Source organism: Puma concolor, chromosome A3, assembly GCF_028749965.1.
Source record: "Puma concolor isolate L17-30 chromosome A3, mPumCon1.1.hap2, whole genome shotgun sequence".
Taxonomy (NCBI): Eukaryota; Metazoa; Chordata; class Mammalia; order Carnivora; family Felidae; genus Puma; species Puma concolor.
In genome coordinates, this window is record NC_141669.1 from 104,266,629 (window position 1) to 104,286,950 (window position 20,322).

The 20,322-nt window shown below is 38.0% G+C and overlaps 2 long non-coding RNA genes across 2 annotated transcripts in view; one reads left to right on the forward strand and one right to left on the reverse strand.

The window, feature by feature from the left end:
• Positions 1-3,551: 3,551 nt before the first annotated feature.
• The window catches only part of LOC147582627 (uncharacterized), an 81,963-nt gene continuing 65,192 nt past the window's right edge, over positions 3,552-20,322 (reverse strand). The window contains exon 4 of the long non-coding RNA XR_015249363.1: positions 3,552-3,746. This is a non-coding gene — a long non-coding RNA (uncharacterized LOC147582627). The remainder of the gene's footprint in view (positions 3,747-20,322) is intronic.
• The window catches only part of LOC147582628 (uncharacterized), a 59,144-nt gene continuing 50,289 nt past the window's right edge, over positions 11,468-20,322 (forward strand). The window contains exons 1-2 of the long non-coding RNA XR_015249364.1: positions 11,468-12,052; positions 17,905-18,011. This is a non-coding gene — a long non-coding RNA (uncharacterized LOC147582628). The remainder of the gene's footprint in view (positions 12,053-17,904; positions 18,012-20,322) is intronic.

The following is a 20,322-nucleotide window of genomic DNA, read 5'->3' on the forward strand; positions in this document are numbered from 1 at the left end:
AATGATATCTTTCTCTAGTCAGGGTTTGCATTACTTCTTCCATCTGCTTATTGTTATTATGAAGGCTAGTACTACTTTAATGAGCTTAATCTCATGTGTGTGTGTGTGTGTGTGTGTGTGTGTGTGTGTGTGTGTGTGTGTGTGTGGTGGTGGTTTTTTTTTTCTTTTTTCATAAGGGAATACCCAGTAATTGCAAATCTGTTGGCAAATCCATGCAAGAGCCACCTTATTTTTGCCTTACCATTTTCTGATGCTGCATTCCTCAGAGTCCCAACTGAATTTGATGATTGCACAACCTACAAGAGCTCTGGGTTTGATTTCTCTCCTCTCCTTTCCTCCAAGGCTAAATTTCTCAAAATGAAAGTTGACATTTGTCAGTTTTGGCAACTGCCTTCAGTGTAAAATCAAACTTTGCTTTTTGCCTATCTCTTGAGTTACATCTTTTTCCTACAATTTTGGCCTTGTAAATCTTTACTATGTTCTATCAGTTCTTTCACACTTCATAAAAATGATCTTTAAATATTTTATCCATAATTTTTATTGTATTCAGCAGAAAGACTGATATGAGTATAACCTAACCTCATATTAGAAACAGAAGTACTACAATTATGTTCTTCATAAGTTAACATTATTAGTCTCTTGTCTTCTTGCCATAAATACTTCTCCAGGTGGTTTTTTGCACATCTTTACTTTTATAGTTGTTTAGCAGTGGAATAGATCGCTGCTTTGTGAGTGAATGAACTGTGAAGCCCATGAGAAAATCACTCACTGATAGGCTTTAAGAAAGATTATAAAAAAGATTCCTATAATAAAAGATTGAACTAAATTACAGCACTGTCTAAAGTGCTATCTAAATCAACAAATGTGGGGATTCTCTTTTCTCCCTTAAAATATGTTTTCAACAAATTATGTTTTCTTGTTAATACATTCTGAAAAAGGATCCACCTATTACCCCTCTATTGAATCAATATTTCTGCTTGATTATGTTTGTCATTTTTTAATATTTGTCTTAGATTTTTTACATGGGCAAGCCTTCCTCCTTAGCTATGTTTTAAAATAAGGAATTGCTTTTACATATACCTTTTTAAATATCTCCAAATCTCTGTCCATTTTTTTCTTGCATGTTAGTAGATACCTAGAAAATGCTCAATTTTATTTGAGTTGAAAAAAATTTATAATAAGACATTGATTTTCTATGTGCTTTACATGCATTATCTTATATAATCCTCGTGACAATTTTATGAGCTCTAAGTTGTTATTATTTCCATTTTATAGATGACAAAGTTAAGGAATATGAAGTACCTAGACCAAAATTAGGAAGTGGTGGAACCTGGGTGTGCTTTCAGGATGTCCGACTGCAGGACTCCCATTTGTAACCACTGCACGATATGAAATTGTGGAAAGTGATTAACAGATTATAAATAATTTCAGGATAATAAAAAGAGAAACAATGAAAATACAGTGAGTAGTCAAGAGCTAGAAGGAACCAGCCTTTTTGGCAATGGGATGAAAACAGTATCCTATATTCCTTGCAGTCAATACTCTGTTCTCTGTGTGTGTGTGTGTGTGTGTGTGTGTGTGTGTGTGTGTGTGTACGTGTGTGTTGATGGTTATGTTTGTTTCTTTTAACAATTTTTCTTTGAAAAATTATGTTTCCTCATTCCCTTGTCCTCACCATGTGAAAATAGTCATGCAGGAAGACCCAGTGCCCCTCCCTGGCTGCTGCAGTCCCACTTCCTCTCCCTCCCTGGTTTTTCGCTGCAGTTCCAGCCCTTCAGCATGCTCTAACCTTGACAGCACTGACGTCAAGAATTGAGGGAGTATGCTGAGCCAGACCCAAGCAGGCGGGTTTTGGCTACCAACATTTCCTCTAGAAGCTGGCCTCTTTCTGGCTTAGGCATTCTTCCCCTTCCTGGCCTTATTCCTCCTTGCCAACCAGCCCTCCTCTCTGCTTATACATCATGTGAACCTTTACTAAGCTTGTGATGTTCTTGCCATCTGTATAGTCAGCATCTATGTTAAGAGTTCTGTCACTCTAGGAGGTTTAAAGAGATGGCAACCTACCCCTCTCTACAAACATCAGAGTACCATTTTGTTGCACATCCACAGGCCAAGGTTTGCCATGATTTTTCTCGACCACAGGCATATTCCAGTGAGACCCTGATTGGCGGAGAATGAGTGAAGGGTCAGTGTGGGTGCTCTACCATCCCAAATTACCACTAGCAGTGTGTTCCTATCATTCAGGGATACTCCAGAGCCCAAACTGAGGAACAGTGTAGCAACTTTGATGTCCAAATCCTACACCATCCTTTCAAAGTGGGACTTGGTGGATACCCAAAAGATCAAAGCCCTGTAGATTTAGGATAGTTCATGAAAAAAGCAGACTAGCTACTTCCGGATTTGGGCAGAGGGTAGGAGGACTTGGTAGGGGAGAGAAAAGGTATTGTTCAGGATCCTACAATGTGCATTGTTTCGTACCACCACCTTGCATTATCCTTTCTTACTCTTTAATCTTGCTGAAAAATTCGAGAAGATTATAAGTGACTATGTGAAGGGCAATATTATTATCATTATTATTTCTTCTTTTTCCTGCAAAGGCTAATTCAGCACCAACTGTATAATCTCATAAAACTATGGGATGTTAGACCAGCTGGTTTCTTTACATCTAATTCAACCCCCTACTTGACAAGTGAGAAAAAATCCAGCTCAGAGAAAATAAATGACTTTGCCAGAGTCACATGATTTCCTTATGGCAGTGTAGGTAGATAGGAGCATCCACACCTGTGTACTCCAGACCCAACAGGTGCTTGTTGTAGGTCTGATATCAGAAGGATTAAGCATGTGAAGGACTGCAGGCCCTAAAATGCTGTTTCCTTCCCACAGTGACTGTGGACGAATAGCACTTCACTGGTAGGCCATGGTGGCTTTTCGTAAGTCTGCCTATCTATCCTTGAAGTGGATAACTTGGGAAATAATGTCTTTGTGTCCCTCATACCTTTTCAGTATGGTCTAGAAAAATTCACCCATAATTTGTTCAAGTGTCTGCTTCTCAGAGAAGCCTTGTCTAATGAATCTTCTGAAACAGCAGTGTTTGTGCCCTGCCTAGTCCTCTTCCCCTCAACACTCAATAATTGGCTTATGCTGCTTAATTTTTCTCCATAGCACCAAGTATCACCTCACATGGCATAGATTTGTTTATTTTTTGTTTTTGTTTCTTTTTCTTAAATGACAAAACCTAAAATAGGGAAGATGCTTGTGAAGAACTCAGAAAATTTTCCTGCTACTGCTATGGTTGTCTAGTGTTGATTTAAAATACTATAGGGAAAAGAAGTTCTGATGAGAAGAGGGTAGGTATGGGGAAAAAGAGAATAAATGTAAAGCAGAACGTAAAGCAACAATGTAAGGTAAAAGGGGACATCGGACTTGCTCACTAGGAAAGATCTGAATGGGTAACCAAAGAACAGAGACAAGGAAATAGAACATTAAACAGAGGGCAACTATATCAGCTATTTATTGCTACAATCATGCTGTATAACAAACCACCCCCAAACTCTGACTCAAAACAGTAAGATTTATTGAGGCTAGGCTCAGATGGGCCCATTTACATTTCTGGAGGTCAGTTAGCTTTTGGCTGATTTAAAATGGTCTCATTTAGGACAACTGGGTAACATGTCTCTGTCCCTCCTGTCCCAACTTCCAGCAGGTTATTCAAGGCATGTTGTCTCACGACCGTGATAGAGGGAACACTGAGTGAGCAAGAGAAAACATACAAGTCACTTAGGGTATAGACAGAACGCACACAACATAATCCACAACTGGCCCAGGCAGGTAACAGGGACGGAATCGAGGGGTAGGGATATAGACCCCATCTCTTGAAAGGGAGAGCTTCAAACAGTGTACATAGAGGGAGAGGTAAAGAATTGGGTTTTGATTACAGTTTACCAGAGCAACCCTGGAGCTCTTGTGGCACAGAGTGGGGAACATCTCTGGTTCTCTGTAGTGCCTATCCTTGAAGGTAGGAATGCTCCCCAGGGTACCTGGATTTTTGAAAACTCTGATTCTGCATTTAACTAAACATGCTGTATGTATGTATAAACAGAGTTTTCAAAAATTTAAGTTCCCTGGGGAGTATTCTACACACGCGCGTGTGCGCGCGCGCGCACACACACACACACACGTTACTTCCTTTAACACTATCTTACAGCCCCTCATTCAAGTGTATTCTCCAAATATGTTGAGTGGGCTTCAAGCCCAGTGAAATGGTATCATAAGGAAAATGTAACTTGGATCTATTCTGGCAACACCACAGAATAACACGAGGAACCAATGTATATATGGGTGAAGGGCACTCTATCATCTCAGTCTCCAGAACTCTTCTGGGGTCTAGAAGCATTTGCTTTCCTCTTAGGTTCCCTGCTCCTGAACCTCCAACAACCTATAACAAGCCTATTTATTTATTAAAGAGACTGTGACTATATTGACCCAGAATCCCAGATGTCCTTTCAAGACTTTGGGGAACAGACCCAGTCATTCTTTCCCTACTCCAGTGAAGTGGCTGGCATCAGGGTACACCCTGGATGTCCTTCTGGTATCCTTACAATCAGGCCAGAACCCAGATAGACCCCACCATCCAGACATTGGCATTCTTTAATAGTCCTCAGCTTGGTGTAGAGCTCATCATTATTTAGAAAGGAAAAAACTTCATGTGGACACCTCTGTCTCCTCTCTGTAAGTGTATTATTCTAGGTGCAAAATAAACTATAAAAAAATGAAAACCAAAGGCTTGCTCATCCCCTATGACTCTAGAGGGGAATTCCAATCACACAGAGAACACCCTGTCCCTTCCTCCCACCTTTTCCACCCAACAGAGGAGGAGGAACTAGCCTTGGGGAGGGAATTGTTTTCCTGTTCCACTGTCTGTAAGCACATTTTCCAGATCATTCCTGACTTTTCAATTTCAGAAAGGTCCACTCTAAATGAGGCCTAGTGTTGGACCAGATTCATGATGTACTTCCTACTTCTCATAGGTAAAATGTTTATCAGCCTGAAGGGAAATGGCAAATGCACAGGGCAATAGAGAGAACATGCACAATGTTGGCTGATAAACAGAGTTTTGTTCATGGCAGCTTTGGGGGCAAGCAGTTATTTTCCATGGGCTGTTATCAACAGGAAATCTAACTGTAGTTAATGCAGCAGGAGATTTTGGCTAGTCTCTTGAAATGAACTTTTGAGAGCCCTTAAGATAACTGTCACTCACCTTCCAGACTCATTAATCATTGACAAGCTGAAGCTATCCAGTTAGGAGGAAATGAAGAGGGGGGCATTGAATACATGTCAAACAAATCACACTCTCAAGCTAGCACCAAACTCAAGAAACTCCATGAGAGACAAAATGTAAGCTAATGTGCCAGATTAATACTAGCACAGTGACTGTGGCTAGGAAAGAAGAAGGAATTGAAAAGTAAATAAATACCATGGTTCTGAGATCAAAAACTTGAAACCTTAACTCTCACTTCTCTTCCCTTTACTCCCATCTCCAAAGAGAATATATTACCCTCCCTGTCTGGGGGAAATAGAGTGGGAAGGTGAGGGAGACACAAAAAGAGATAAAGCTATAGAATCCTGTGTTCCTAACTTCCTTAGAGACCAAGGTAGATCTTGAAAGACTTAATTTTTCCCCATTAACTTTTATGAAGCCTGACTTGGCTGTAATGTTTCTTAAATGCCAGCCAGTTTCCAGCCAGGATTTTCCAAGTGCATCTAATTGCCCACTTTATCACAGGCACTATCAGGTAAATGGCGTTTCACCTCCGCTGGGCCTGCCTAAGGTTGACACCCAGGACTTGTCAGGCAATGGATCACAGAGCCAGTGTGGGGCCCCTTGCACTGCATTCCTGCATGAGGGTGACAGTAAATTATGACATCTGCCAGGAAGATCGGAACACGGCTGTGCTACCGGATGCATCTAAGCTACACAACCAGGAAGGCTTTTAGGATGTAATTGGAAATGCATCTGAGAGCTCTTAAAGGGACAAAGAGCCTCTTTCTCTGGCAACAGTGGATCAGAGATAAACCCTGGACATTTGCTTTTCTCTTTGATGACATTTAATGACCTATTTTTATGTTTGCATACATAATGCTACCTGGCAATTATAAAGTGCCCCAGCATTCAAATTGTGCTTCTGTCCATCCTCTCCAGACCCTTAAAGACACTCGAATAGAAAAGTTCATCATGCCCATAAGTTTAGGATAAAGAAACTGTGGTGGAGCCATGCTAGGTGACTTGGCTTGGGTCAAAAGAAATTGATACAAAGTGTGCCATTGCAGAGGTCTCAAATGTAGGTCTTCAGACCCCTCAAAACAGCCTTCTTCAGTTTATCAAGACATTTTCTACCTTCTTCCTTTCTAAAAGTCTTTTTGTTAATTGTAACTTTAGAAGTACGGGGTTATATATTTGTACACGTATGCCTTTTAAACTTAAATTTGTACAGGACTAACACTGAAATGTGATATCGAAAAAGACAAAACAGACAGAAACAAAACACTAAAACCAAAATGGAAAAAAAATCATCTCTTAACTAATTAAACTAGATTTTTTTAAAGGAGCTCATGAGAAGACTAAATGAGGATAAATGACGGAAGCATGAAATTATGAATGCAAACAATAATTTATTAAAACTTTCAGTGGAATAAGTTGATGTTACAGACAAATTCTACACAAGATGGGAAGGGTAAAGATGTGACTTGAGACATTTTGGGACTTGGGAACTTCTTTGAGTTTGCATCAAAGACTTAAGGAGGCAGCAGAGCGAAGAATCTAAGCCTGACATCATTTGAGATAGAGTGCAGAAGACGTTTTTCATTTCAGTGAATTTTTATAAGACAAATACCCAGCTCTTAAACATACAAATAAAAAAGGAGGTGGTTGTAAGTGTAGATACCATAAATGCTGATCTAAAATGGTGACTATATACAAATTGTCCATTAGCATCCCTGCTTGTAAATGAGAGACTTTTGCCTTATCAAGGCTACACAGAAATTTTATGGTGCAAAGAGACCAAGATTTGGTTTGATTCTAACATGGTGACTTATTTTGTGATGAGCCTGTGCAAGTCCTATAACTTCTCTGTGCTGAATTCTCTGATCTTAAAATATAAGTGGGAATATCTAGTTTGTGGGGCAATAATGATTAAATGAAAAATTGGGTGTAAGAGCACTTTGTAAACTAATAAAATGCTATTATTTTCATCTGAAAAGAACCTAGTATTTATTGAAAGTTATGCTATACCCTTCAGTATTGAAAGAAAAATGTCAGTACTGATTTTATTCCACATTAAGTCACCATTTATTGGGTACTTGGCATATGCAAGGTTCTGGTGCTCTCTAAATAGAATATGACATGGTTATGAATACTAGAATGTTAAATTTGTCTAGGTCAAAACTACCATATATGTATGCATGTATTTCCATTCCTTTCTTCCAACGTTTATTGAATAATTTATTAAATAAATTTATTTATTTGATAAATAAATTCCCAGTCTACAAACTGCCAGTCCACAAACTGCCTTAAGAAATTTACAGTGGCTGATGTATGTATGAATATGTGCACATATGCACAAATAAGCAGATATTACATTGTGACATGTATTATGACAAAATAGTTTTATGAGTCTGTCTTATGATAAAATTTTCTGGAAGGAAGTTTCCAAAAAGTTTAATATACACACTTAGTTCTACACCTGGAACTATTTATACATAAATACCATTTTTTTAATAATAATAGTTCAACATATAATGGCTGGGATAATGTTTTTGCTCACTGTAGTTTTTGGCAATATGAGAGGTAAGTAAAGATATGGCTAACTTAAGTGACCAGGAAATGAAAAGCTGACATGTCATCATAAGCAGGAATGACTGGTAGAATGAGGCTGGTTCGCCATAATTAGAAGCAGTAAAATTCTAGAAAAAAATATGAATGGATGTGGCATCTTCTAACCTTCTTACGTCACAGTCAATATTTCAAAAACACTAATACTACCTATACTCAAATGCCTGGTGGATGTATTGAAGTAAAGAGGTATTTTGGCTTTTTTGTTTGCTTGTTTGTTTTTAATGATTCAGTGGTTTCCTTGACATTCACTCTCAAGCTTGAATTCTGAAGTAAGTAACTGAAACCTCCTTTTTTCTCTCTTCTATTAGTTAAACCTTTCCAGAAAGAGATGTTATCATTGTTTCTGACATAGACAGAAACTACATAATAAATATAATTTGTGTAAATCAAGTAAAAGATAATTATAAATATATTTAATAAGTAATATGTTTTGTACTTTATTATAAACATTCATTTGTTTGAAATTTTACTAAATAATTATTTGTCTGCATTCTTAAGATACATCATGGGCATTATTTTCACGTTAAACATGGGCTTCCCTAAAAAATCCTGTGAATCCTGTCATTTAGGAGCCTGGAATTTCATTGCCAACATTCCACTCCAGTCCACAACTGCTCATGTCCTTCATTACAGTTGTTAACACATCACGAAAAACACAATAACATAACCAGAATGGACTCTTCAGTTTTTCAAGTGGTTTAAAAAACATTGTCCTTTGATTCTTTTATGAGGATTCCATAATTTCTTGGGGTTTTCCAGCTGCTTTTTGATCACTGGTCCTGCCAGCCTCTCTTCCCAGACAAAAACTGGGACACTTGATGGTGGTTGTGGTGAATTAATAAGGAGAAAAAATAAACAGAAGGCCCTTTTCCCATGTGTTTTTTTTAACTTTGCAAATCTGTTCACTGTACAGTTAATTTGGAGCTTGCAATGCAGGAACTCTGTCTGGCTCTTCTAATTCATCATTCCCTTCTGATGTTATTTCATCCTTAGAGAGTCCACAAGTGGAACTCACAGCAGGCAAATGAATAGATGGTCCTCTCTCCAGGTTCCCACATTCTTCTAGGACATCTGGGTAGCTGGATGCAAAGGCAAAGCAAAACTTTCTAGGATTTCTACCATCCAATCCCATAGGTTTGATATCTAAATTAGTGGTAGGCAAACATTTTCTGTAAATAGCCAGATAGTATATGTTTTTGGTTTTGCAGGCCATATGGTCTCTGTCACAATTACTCAACTCTGCGGTCATAGCATGAAAGCAGCCATAGATAATACATCAACGAATAAATGTGGCTGTGTTCCAATAAAGCTTTATTTATGGACACTACAAATTGAGTTTCCTATAATTTCATGTGTCTTAAAATATTCTTCTTGTGTTGATTTTTTTCCCAACAATTTAAGTCTGTGAAAGCATTCATAGCTTGTGGGGCCATGCAAAACAGACAGTGGCTAGATCTGGCCCACATGCAGTAGTGTGCTAACCCCTGATTTAAATTATCGGTTCTTCAAATTTATGTCTCAAGCCAGTGCTTTCCTTTTGGATCTCACAGTTCATATCTCTACGTATCTGTCCCTCGAACACCTTCAGCGCCCAGAATGGAAATTGTGATTCTCTTCTCCCATTGCTTTGTTTGCCCAGGTTTTATCCATCTGAGAAAAATAATTTCACACCTACAGCTAGAAAACTGCTAACCATTCTTGAGTTTTCTTTTATTGTACTCCATATCCAGTCCATCACTAAATTCTGTGCATTGTGCTTCCACAACTGATCTCAGATCTGCTTGACTCTCTCCTTGTGCTCCAAGCTACTCCCTCCCATTAACTGGATTCCTTTAATAACTCCCTTATTGAAATCTCTCCTTCTCTGTCTTTCCTGTTAGCTAAGTCATTGGAAAATGAGTTGTTTTCACTGTTTCTGAGGTGTATAGAAATTGTGTCATCAATACTGACAGTATGTTAGGCAAATTAGAAGTGTCTACATCTCCCTTCTCTCAGTGCATTTTGCTGTACAAAATCTGAAGTGAGCTTGCTAAATCATTAGTCATGAAATCACTATGATGGCCGTCCTTTTCTCTGAAAAATAATCCACACTTCTAATTGAATTCTTCAAGGTCCTACCTGAGACAGATTCTACTTTCTCCTCCATCTCTTCACCACCTCTGATCAATCTCACCCTTGTTCATTCAGCACACTGGCCTTCTTTCTGTCCTGTCCTTTCCTGGCTCCACACTTTTTCCTCACTCTTCTCTCTAAGGTAATTTTTTCCTAGTTCTTTGCTTGGCTGGCTTACCTTCATCCTTTAAGTTACAACTTACTTATTACTTCTCCAACTGTCCACTTTACCCAAAGTAGGCATCTCCATCTTCTTAGCCTTGATGACTTTCTTTATAGCCTATATCCCAGTATTTAACAGTTTTGATTGTCCTTTTTTTTAAAAAAACAGTTCACTGTCTGTCTTCCATATAGAATGTAAGTGATATAAGTGTAGATCCTTATCTATGGGGTTCACTATATCCAAAGGCTCAGTCAAGTACATAGCAGCTGCTAAATAAATGACTTAGTAAATGAATCTGTCAATTTAAACCTGTAGCATCACTGTTAGGTATATGTCAAAAAGGTTTTTTTATGTTTTATTTTAGGGAGAGAGAGCACGAGTGGGGGAGAGGGGTGAGGGGAGAGATAGAGATAGAGAATATCAATCTAAGCAGGCTCCATGCTCAGCACAGAGCCTGATGCAGGGCTCAATCCCACAATCCTGGGATCATAACCTGAGCTGAAATTAAGGGTCGGATGCTCAACTGACTGAGTCACCCAGGCGCCCCAAGTGTATGTCAGTTTTTAGTTGATATATAAGTGACATTTGGAGAAATGGATCATGGCATGTTTTCATTTTATTTTTAAAGGTTTTATGCATTTTTCAATTTATCTACCAAAAAATATGAGTACTTTTGTTAGTAGAAGCAACAGAAATGAAAATATTAAATGGAAATCCCATCCTGCTAAAATTTTTGTCTGTAGTTATCTAATTCATGTTCTTAAAATCTGCATAGTTACACTGGAACATAGAAAATATTCAATGTCTAAGGTAAGTAGAGAAGAGTAGTACACTACCAGGAGGCTGTCACAGAAAAACCATTAAGGATCAATGTATCCCTCAAGTGGAGCTCTGGGGAAGACATGGGAGGACTTTGGTTGAGTAACTACGTCCTCTGTTGAATCACATCTCTCTCTAACCGATTCTAACTGCTTTTTCAAAAATATTTAATTTGAAGGATGATTAAGAAGTGATTTTTAGGGGCGCCTGGGTGGCGCAGTCGGTTAAGCGTCCGACTTCAGCCAGGTCACGATCTCGCGGTCTGTGAGTTCGAGCCCCGCGTCAGGCTCTGGGCTGATGGCTCAGAGCCTGGAGCCTGTTTCTGATTCTGTGTCTCCCTCTCTCTCTGCCCCTCCCCCGTTCATGCTCTGTCTCTCTCTGTCCCAAAAATAAATAAACGTTGAAAAAAAAAAAAAAAAAAGAAGTGATTTTTAAAAATGTGCATGGATAGGGGCTATGGCATTGGTTGAAATACTGTGTCTTTGTGGCCTATATAATGTGAACCTCTGAGCCCCGATTTCCTTCTCAGAGTCCAAGGATAATTTCTCATTATACTCTTATTTTGAAGACTTGGAATATATTTGTAAGCACCTGGCATGAAATACGACACAGAAAAGGTATATATAAAAATAAAGTCTCAGTTTGTGTGTCATAAATACTAGATTTTAAAGGAGCAAGCTCCATGAAATGGAGATGTCTTGTATGTTTGTAATAAAAAGAAAAAGAAATTTGGCTTGGGGAGGATTTGGGCTATTGTAAGTTCCTGAGATGATTCTTTTTCCCACTATGTTCAGAATCCTTACAGATATATAAGATAGTATTTACCACATTATGCTGCAATAACCAACAGCTTCTGAAATCCAGCAACAAAAGTTTGTAAATGTTTATTTCCTGTTTATTTTATATTTAGGTTGTGGTAGCTGCACATTAACTGTGACCCTGCTCCACATACATTCTTCATCCCAGAACCTAAGGAGAAGAAGCAGCCTTTCCTTGCTACATATCTTTCTCATTGCAGAAGAAAATGAAGACGGTTGAATCGTACATGACTCAAAACTTCAGACATGGTATGTGTTACTTCGCTCACATTCCACTGATGAAAGCAAGTCACACAGGCAGAGTGGTATCACTGAGCCAGGGAAGTCGTTCCTCCAAGGGAAGTCCCTGAAGTTCACATGGCAACACATAAGAGATTTATGATTCTCCTACAAGAGGGGGCTGAATAATTGGTTATAATAAAACAATAGACTTTCCCCCCGCTAAAATTTAAAGGAAAAAAATAATTAGAATGCCCTCTAGAGTTGGGTGGACATATTTCCTCCACCTGAAATAAAACATTGCTTTGTGGAGTCAATGGGATATTTAGCATAATAGAAAATGCTGATTTTTTAAAAGAGCAAATGAAATAACACAGTCTAAGAATACAGTTTCCAGTGACTGATATGGCCTTAGCATGACTGGTCAAATAGGTGGATTTAATGTTAGATGGATAGGTCTGGGCAATACTGATTATCACTCTCCCAGGGCAGCAGGCAAATTCACAGAACCACAGTAAGCATGATTGCATTGAGCCTCAGACTAAAGGATTTACAGTCTCCCTTAGTCCAACTACAATATATTGGTTAAATACTCTGCCAGAGTTTATTAGATTCAGGCTACCCCGAGTTGTCTGTATTATTAGCTAGCAGACTGAATATTCTACTTATATACTCAGTCATCAGTAAACAATGGGAAACCCTCTTCCCCCCCCATATTGTTTTTCCACCATAAAAATAACATATTTCAGCTCTCCAAGAAACTAGCACTTTCATTCTCATTTTTAAATTGAGAAACTGATATTGAGGGAGTGAGTCTTGTCCTCCAACTCTCAGCTGGTAAGAGAAAGACCAGGAAGGTGCCCTGGATTCTTCATGAAGACCAGTGTACTAGTATGGCTTAGCATTTGAGTTTCCATGTAATTCCACAGTGGTGGAAACCTAAACAGTTTTATTATGAAGAATTAACAGATTTTTGCACAGAGAAGAATTAATCAAAATAGTTTCTTCCCTCCAGAGCTTAACACACTCATTTATAATTGTTTTTGTTGTTGATATGGTTTGTTTTTTATTTTTAATTTTTTAAATGTTTATTTTTGAGAGAGAGAGACAGAGTGCAAGGTGCGGGGGGGGGGGCGGTGCAGAAAGAAAGGGAGACACAGAATCTGAAGCAGGCTCCAGGCTCAGAGCTGTCAGCACAGAGCCCGATACGGGGCTTGAACCCACAGATTGAACCAAAGTTGGAAGCTTAACCAACTGAGCCACCCAAGCACCCCTATGTTGTTTGTTTTTTAAAAAATACTTCCACTTGTGTGGATAATGCAGTCACTTTAGGCTGAGCTGGTTCAAACCCTTAATTAAAAATGGGCAATTATTAAAATGACAATTGAAACCTAACTGACTTCTTAATCAAGTTTAATAGTAGTTTACAAAGCAAATTAATGATTTTCTTCAGTAAAAACATTTGAGTCAGTTGTGCACATGGATAAATGGTAAAATTCATTTTATGTTAGAAGTATGTATTTTTAGGCTTGAACAACCAGAAAAGCAAGAAAATACATGTGGGGTATTTGTCTTTTTATGCATACAGAAAAAAAAATAGCAAGGATTATATCTGAAAACTAAAGGTCTCTCTCCCTTGTTTTTAGCAACCCAGTTAACTTTGCTAGAGTCACTCATTTCTCATGTAGACTTCCGGACATAAGCCTATACATCAGTGTTAACTATTGCTGTGATACCTGCTGAAGAGGCTAAAAGAGGGTAGGGATTAGGCAAGCATTTCAATTTTTCCAAATGTTGCCATCAAGGGCTGGGAAACAGGGGAGCATGAATAAAAGAAAAAGACCTAAGAAACAGAGCAGTGTTCTGAAGCATTTCTATGCCATTCTGGGTCTCTTGTCACATTATTTGGTATTTTCATTGGGCTCAAAAAAAATTGGGGGCAAAATATTTCTTTTCCAAAATGTTACGGAACTACAGATTTAAAAAGGGGAGCCAATAGTATCCATGGAGAGAACAAGGAATATGTAAGGCTACCTTTCTGTTGAGAATTGAGAATAAGATTTAAAAAAAAAAGAAAAGGCTACTTTCATTCTCAGAGGGCTTGTCTCTGAGATGAGTAGAGATGAATTTAAGCTTATCCATTCTTTCATAGAAGGAATATTTATTGAACACCTAATATGTGTCTGGTGCTGATGACGTGAAAGTAAGCAACATAAATATGACTCCTATGGCCTTAGATATTCCCCAGATTCAATTAGTCAACAGCCACATGATGAATAGCCCATTTGCTGAAAGCCTACTGAAACACTATCTTGCAAAAAGACCATTCATTCAAATTATACATTCATCAAAAATTACTTTTATTAACAATTGCTATGTAGAATGTGATAGATTATGAAAATGACAACCAGGAAAATGTAAATAAAAATAACAATGAGATAGCACTACACATTTATTTAAATGCTGGCAAGATTCTGAAGCGAACAGAACTCTCATTCATTGGTGATGTGATGCAAAGTGATACAACTTTGGCAGTGTCTTCCAAAGCTAAATACACTTTCCTGACTTCTTGATGTGGGACCTAGTTATATGACTTGCTTTCTTCAATGATGTAAAATTTCATAATGTATAAACAGAAGTATTAGGCTATAAGGTCGGCTTTAATTCTCTTTACTTTCTCTGAGCATGGCACAGCTGAAAAGGTCTTCTCCTTCAGCCTTGGTTCCAGAGTGAGAAGACAGAGGAGAGCAATATCAAATCAGCTGACATAAAATACGAGCAAGGCATAAAAATGTCTATGATTGTAAGCCACTGAATTATGGGGAGTATTTGTTACCTCAGCAATGCTGACTGATACAACCTTCCATCTGCATATAAAATAGTAAATAAGAGGTCATAAATCCAAAATGTACCATACCAAATCTGCATTCAACTGTGTCTATTAAAAATATGTAGAAAGTCAGTGACTTGGATTTAAAATGGTGTGTGTGTGTGGTATGTGATGTGTTATTCTATAGTATCCTATTCTTCACTTTGGAACACTGACTTTTCCTTACCATTTCTTGTATGCATGTATGTATGTATGTATGTATGTATGTATGTATTTTCTCTTTATTTTTTATGATATACAGATTACATCACAATGGCAAATTAGTAAAAAAAAGTGATGATATGAATAATGATATAATAAGTAATAAATATTACTATTATACTTTGTAAAAAAGTACAACGAAATTACCTAGATTTGGTAGCAATTCACAGATGATACTAGATAAAACAAAAATAACTTCTCACCTTAAGAGCCCAAGATTTCTCAAATGATCAATGTGCATATGCATATGGCAGGCAAGTTGGCTTTCAGCAAATTGGTTGCTTGGTGCGTGGGTTTTTTCAGTCAGTTGGTATCCTTCCCCATTTTTGCTGCCCTAGAACTTATATTCTAGATTCAGGAGGAACTGAGCTTAGTCCAAGGATTTTAAGCAGTAAGGAAATATTTGATGTGTTCAACTGTATATTTTTACTTATATAATCTCTAGAACTATCTCTAAGAGAACCTAACCTACATTCACAACGAGTGACCCTAAGAAATGGAAACATGAGTCAAATGTGAGTGGCTATACTAAAAGAATTTAAATGAAATTAAGTCATCAAATCTGTCAGGGACCTGATCAATATGATAACACTGCCATACTAGAGGAAGGAGTCTTCCTTCTCTTACCCTTAACTTAGTAATGTGGCAATGAAGTGGAAAAGGTCCAGGACCACAAGTAGGAAATAGATGGAAGTCAGCCTGGACTAACCATATAAGTTCCGTAATGTAAAGAATGCAAAAAATGCTGTCAGCAAGGCTGACATGCTTGGGATTATATTGCTGGAGATCCAGAATGAGCATCTAACGTTTCTATCAGGGATATTGCCTGACGATATCGTGCCTTCACTCTAGACTGTAGAGGAGGGGAAACTTGAGATGTGGTTTAAGTTGTAATAAACGATGTCTTTTCTGGTCAGTATGAATTCTAGATTACTATCTGATAACTGCACACTTCCTAGAATTCATAGGCCAGTGGTCCAGAATGAGTAAACACTGAATCTCTGAAGAAAATGACAAGAGAAACATGGGATTTTCTTTGATTGATGATAAGGGTCAAATATCTCCTTACTGTGTGGTGACAGCACACAGACACAGTACATAAAGAGAGGTCTTAGAAAGGCAAGACCTGACCTGAGCTTGAGAATGTTACAAAAGCAAGGAAGTTTGCCACTTTCCTGGGAAGCTTGAAGGGCTACAGTAGATGGCCACTTCTCAACACCTCTGGCCAATCATAACTTTAAACACCTACATGAAAAATGTATCACCCTTGAGAGATTGTTTGGGACTGGAGTACATATCCCCTAAAATCAAGGTCTCCCATGTGCTCAATTCAGACTGTCAAAACAGTTTGAGATTTAAGTATCAGCATGGACGCTTGCATGGACAACCCAAGGTGACTATGGAATAACAAAATTTTTCTGGGTTATATGGACATTATGAACATCTGATGCTATCATTTATGGGTTTATGCTCAGTGGCTAAGAAACATATGAGAAAAGGAAAAGTTTGGATTAAGAATGTTCAGAAGCCACAAATTCCAAATAGGAGTTTGGTACACCCCTACCTCTCTTAATTTAAAGACAAATGTAAGGATATGTATCAGTGTTCTCAAACTTCTAAGAATAATATCGTTCTTGGAAATTTCAAATATTAAATTCTCCCAAAAAAACTATTTTCGGGTTATCTCTACTTGCCTGGTGCAATAAGTATGGCACTAGTCCACCCATGTGATTATCTAGCAGTGAGACAGGCTCATAAATCTTGGCCACTGGTAACATTTGCTGTGAATTTTGTTTCCACAGATCACTGAGCTTGTCTTTCTTGCACTGTAGAACGAGGCTAAACCTTCACAATGATTTCTGAAGTTTTAAGAGAAAAGACTACAAAGATGAACCCATGTTGCATAAAGGCTGACAAGTCTGTTTCTATAATATCCTGAATAAATTTTTAAACCCGAGAGGAACAGCAGGGTTATGGGCTACCTGAGAGAAAGAGGCAGTCAAGACTGAATCACAGTGACTTAGAGATGGGAATGAGCTCAGGCCAATCACATAATACTTGCTATTGTGCTCTGGCTTAGTCACAGCCAAATTCAGGAAGCACATTCCATTAGACTAAATAAAGCCTCGATCATGTGTAAAATTTCCAGCTTGAATAGGCAGCCATCCTATCACTCATCAGGCTAGATGCATTTAATGGGTGTAATTTCTTCCTCATATTTCTATGCATTTATTGTTTCATTTTTATTATAGGAATTTGGACATATTATTAAGTTTATTATTTTGTGTTAAGCCTAGGCTTAAGTAAATACTGTTCTTCAGGGTGTACATGAAAATATGTTTCCTTTAGATTGTCAAAAGAATGGGGCAATCTGATTCAACTTAACTATGAGATTAGAAGAAAGGAAAAGTGAAAAAAACAAAAACAAAACACAAAACTTATCCAGCACCAAGCCAATGTTTGAGAGCTTATACACATTATTTTAGAGGGGGATTGTAAAAGGTAAATTCCTCAATTCCAGAAGTTCTGATTCTGTAGACTCAAGATGGAATTTAGAAAAAAAAATATTTTAAGAAAGTTTCACAAGTGATTTTTATTTGGTGAACACTGACTTGGGCCTCTGTAAACTGCATTAAACTTAATTTGCTTAAGTCCTTACATTGCTTAGAGTAAAAGGAAAGATATAAGATGAATGTTCTTTTTATTCTATGCAGGCCAATTATCTGAAAAGCTTAATGTCAGAAATTATCCTTGCAACATTTTAATTTCAAGACTGAACTTCATTTTTCAGACCTGCTGAACTGCACAGCTCTAAGGACTATATGAGCCAGGCTTCAGCTGGCTGCTGACCAGAGCTTCAGTATGAAGCAAGTGCTCATTAAGCACAACGAAGTTCAGGTGAGTGTAATTACACACACACACACACACACACACACACACACACACACACACACACACACACACATATGCTGGAAGATGTTCTATGTATATTTTGTTTTCTGGCAGATTTTCCAAAGTGATGGTATACCCCAAACAAAAGCCTAGAAAATATGCCCCAAAGTAGAGATTTAGACCTTCAATAACAGGAGATAGGAGGTGACTTAGTTATTTGGGGGGTTGGAGGGAAGTCAGGTTGAAGCTGTTTCTATTAAAAATTCTCCAGAACTCCCCCAGAAGAGGGCTCTGAGACAAAGATTTAAAAGTAAATTGTACCAGAGGAGATTTCAGGAAGCACTGATAGAGGAGTGAGGAGCAGTGAGACTAGCAATGCAAGGCAGCCAATAAGGATGCTTTATCAAGCAAGTGATTGTGGACAACTGGGGCTCAGTTCTAACTGGAGAACTCTGGGAGACAGTGTAGAACACGTGCTTCAGGATTAGCTTCCTCAAAGGTAGCAGGAGCTGGCATATTGAACACTAACTCCCATCAGTCATTGGTTGAAGGCTGCTCCAGGGGAATACTCATTCCCAAGTACTTCCAGTTTCCCTCTTGCACAGGCAAATCAAGCTTCAGAGCAAGTCCTCTGGCCAAGGTGCAGTCTCTGTAATTTGGGATTCCAGCATGTATACTGAAATGTAAGGGCCAAGGATGCAGGAGGAGGACTGAAAGCATCAGCTAGAGAGATCTGGAAAAATTAAATCTTTGAAGCCAGCTACTCTTCCTAGGATAAAGAACAATGGAAAAAAGGACTTGATAGGCAAGAGCCAAGCCTTATTATGTTTGTCTGTTTTATAAAAACACCAAACCAGGTTAAAGGGCAGGGAGCTACTGGCTGTCCTGATTACCAATCCATGAATAGGTATAAAATTATCACAGTGATGGACTAGAGCTATGGTACCAGTTTACTTGGATTTCCACTTTAGAGTCCTTCTGCCATAACTGGTGAAATGTCAAATTTTCCTTATACCCCAAAGTAGGGAATAGCCTCAGCAGAAATTTTTAAAGCACCTCTTGTTTGAATTCCCTAGCTATGTTAAATGTTTTTGCCTCATTTAAGTGTAGGTTTCATGGTGTAATCTCAGGTGTCTGAGCTTCACCAGGAATATAAATAAAGTGAGCAGAAATTCTAAAACTGAATGACATGTAACAAAATGCTGTTCACCTACAATTAGTAATTTGTTTTCTAAATGAATATGGATTTATATGCCTCTTATTCAGTTGCTTATGTAAAAATTATGAATTTCTCATTTTAAACAAAGTAAAATTATTTTTTATGAATTTAACTTTCTGCCTCCAAAATACAGAATAATTGAATATGTAAAAAGTATCATATTTGAAGGAACACCAGTTTTTTAGACCACCAGGAGAAATCTCATGTGGTTTCATATAGCATTTAGGAAACCACCAACTTTGGCCGACCGAGAAAGTGAATAAGAATCTTGTGTTATTTTAAATATGTTCAGTACCTTCTCCCAAAATGTTGAAGGAGTGTCCACAGCTGCACAAACTACAGCTTTGCAAAGAATTAAAACCACCCCTTTGTTCATGAAGGTCAAACAATTACAGTGCTTATAGACATGATGCCCTAAAGCTATATGAATGGAATCATAGAGGGATTTTTTTCCACTGGAGATTTGCAAACTCATCAGATGGAGACAGTGTAGAAAGTAGCTTGCCAGATTTAGATTTCATTCTGCCTCTGGTCTATTCTGAAATTCAGAAGACTTCCTCTTGTGTGCTCTGTGGATCAGAGCAAGCTTCTCTCTCTCTCTCTCTCTCTCTCTCTCTCTCTCTCTCTCTCTCTCATTCTGTCTCCCTCCCTTATACACACACACAAGGCATGATTGTTTGTGTCTTTAAATTCAATTTATTCCCACTTCCACATTTTGCCTTACAGCAATATTTACAAATTGTAGAATGATTTCCTGACTATAGTCATGCCTGGGACTACTTTCCAAAGTAACTTAGCTTAAATCTACCAGGTTGGCACTGGGACAATTACATTGAAACATATCCTAAATTGAGTGTCACTTTCTCTGGTTTTTTACAGTATGGTCTCTGACACATAAGAGACTCTGCTGTCATTACAAACTATTGTCAAAAACATATTTTCGAAGAGAAAAAGAACTTAAATACCAATATTGTAATTTGAATAGGGGCATAATTTAGCATCTTGGATTTATACTGCTTATTTGGGTACTTTCTCTATTTCCCTCTGGTAACCATCAGCACTCTAGAGTCAAGACTGTTTCTTGGTTTGGCTTTTTTT